The sequence below is a fragment of the Montipora foliosa genome, chromosome 6, assembly GCF_036669935.1.
Source record: "Montipora foliosa isolate CH-2021 chromosome 6, ASM3666993v2, whole genome shotgun sequence".
In the NCBI taxonomy this organism is placed as follows: Eukaryota; Metazoa; Cnidaria; class Anthozoa; order Scleractinia; family Acroporidae; genus Montipora; species Montipora foliosa.
This window is the reverse complement of record NC_090874.1, coordinates 17,245,775-17,248,274: the sequence shown is the minus strand read 5'-3', so window position 1 is coordinate 17,248,274 and position 2,500 is coordinate 17,245,775.

The following is a 2,500-nucleotide window of genomic DNA, read 5'->3' as shown; positions in this document are numbered from 1 at the left end:
TCTTGTAAATAAATAAAACTTGAACTTGAATAAAGCGTGCATTTGAGCATCATATACAAGCTTACCTGTCTGTCTATAGCGATGTTTCTCGTGACGTCATCCATTGTTATTAATATGCCAACCAGAACCTAATTCGCTGTTGAAACAATGACTTCTTTTGTTCCGTGGTTGGCAAATTTAAATATCAAAAGAAATGTGACGTCAATGTTTGTAAACAAGAAATATCGCTATAAGAGGTTAAATTAATATTGTTTATTTTATTTTTGAATGGGGACCAAGGAGATAATTGTTGAAATGAGGTGCATAAAAATCTTGATTGATGCAATGAATATGTAGTAGATAAAATATGAGCGGGAGATCTGTATGGGCGTTTACAATGGCGAGCCGATAGGCGAGCCATTGTAAACGAACATACTTGTGAAATGAATACATTAAATTGAATGCAAAGTATTATTATTTTAATCAGTAGAGATCTGTATCAAAAGTTAATGAATACTTATTAGCTGAGCAGGAGTTTGTATCAAAAGTTAATTCTACTGTTTAATAATTCATCAACCCCAGTTGATTTGTATTGGGGTTTACAGTTGTGTACATGTGATCTGAATACTGTGCTGGGATTGGTTTGCACCCTCATGAATAATTAATGAATTTTAATTGAATCAGGGTCATAAGGTTGCCTTGATTTTAACATCATTGGTCGACACAGTTCTTTTAAAGAGAGTCTGAGCTTCTTTCTGTCACTCATTAATTTTGACAGTTTTTACCATCTGAAGTCTCTTAGATCTTGAGGAGATGTTAACTTCAACACAAAGTAAATATTTATTTTTGAGCAATCTTTGGCCTTCCTTCTTTGGTGCGATTAACAAGCGATTGCTGCAGCTTTTTTGTCGTGCAGGCCACACGACTGATTATGTTATGTCAGGAATGAGAACGAGGCTTAATTAAAGGCTAATTTGAAGACTTTTTAAGGTCGCATGTCAACTGTCTCAGAATTGCTTTGTATTCCCACTGTATAAGAACCTGGGAATTAAAAAATGATAATACAACTTTAGTTAATTAGTTACATGCAATGTGTTTTTCACCTGAAAACTTTCAGGAGCCATTATCTTTCTCTCAGTAGAACCCCTACAGTGTTATTGGCAAGTGTATTTATCTAATATCTTGCTGCAAAAATGGTAAATGTGGATGTATGGTACTAAGTTTGCTATGGAATTAAATGCTTTTATTCCCTTTCATTTTTCTTAAAACTGTTTCTCCAAGTTGCACACATAGTTTGCTCTTGTGATAAGTTATGCTTCGTTGTGATTGAACTGTTTAGTACTGCCTGGTGAATTATCATCAGTACCATTACCAACAAGAAGGTCGCCAGTAGAATTCGCAACTAATCCTATGATTTGCATTATAAGGTATTGTTGGATTCACGCGACAGTAATGCTGCTGCAATTTATTTAACTGATATGTATGATTTTTGTGATGTTAAACCCTGTCCCTCATTAAAAAATAATAATAAACAAAACCTTAACTTGTGCTATCAATTTTTGGTAGTTATTAAAAACAAATTCTGTTTCAGTTTTACACACAGAAAAACAATGTTCATGTGTGTACACTGGCTGCATCCTTTCCATTCAAATATTCCTTTTACCTTTACACATGCATTATTTCTTGTACTTGGGCACACTGACAAACAGAGGTTTGGTTGTTTGCTTCACCTTTTTTTTGTTTTCCAATTAGATTAATCATCAGGCAATTCAGGCTCAAAAACACATATTACATGATCCCCCAGCGTTCCACCTTCGTGCTTCAGATACAAGTCTTTAACCTTGGTTTTTTTCGTTGTACGACAGTAGCTGTTTCTTTGTCGCTTTGACAAGATGTCAGGGATGAAACTTCCGCTTCAGTGCTGCTGCAATCGCGTTTTTTTCATGATTTTTCCAAGCATGTTGTACTCCATACTTGCAAGCATCACAAATATCTTGGGGTTTAGCCTTCCATCGCAGGCTATTGTTTGGCTACACACGTCTCAAAAATTCTTACGAAATCGTCAGCTTAACATTTGTTTCATCGCACTATGCCGCACAGACGGCAACAATTCACAAAATCACTTTTAGGCTGATCCCTGCAAAACTTTATTTAAGGTAATTCCCTTGAAAATGTTCTACTATCAAACTTTTTTGGAAACTTGGCATAATTAACATTCATGATATGAACATTAAAAAAATGCAATAAAAAAATGGGGTCACCATGCTTGTTTACGCGTCAGCACGCTCTTAAAATTGGGTATTTTTACTGGTTGCGCGTTAAAAATTCGAATCACCCTCATATGGAATGAAGTCTTGGTTACTTGAAAGACACAAAATTTCATTTTGAAAATAAGGTTTTTTTAATTCACATAAGCAGTATTGCTTCATTTACGCCGTTTTTGATTGCCTGGTTGTAGGAATAGTGCAATTTTTGGAACAATTCCGTGGTTAGCTTGAAGTCCTCGCCTTGGCCAAAATAT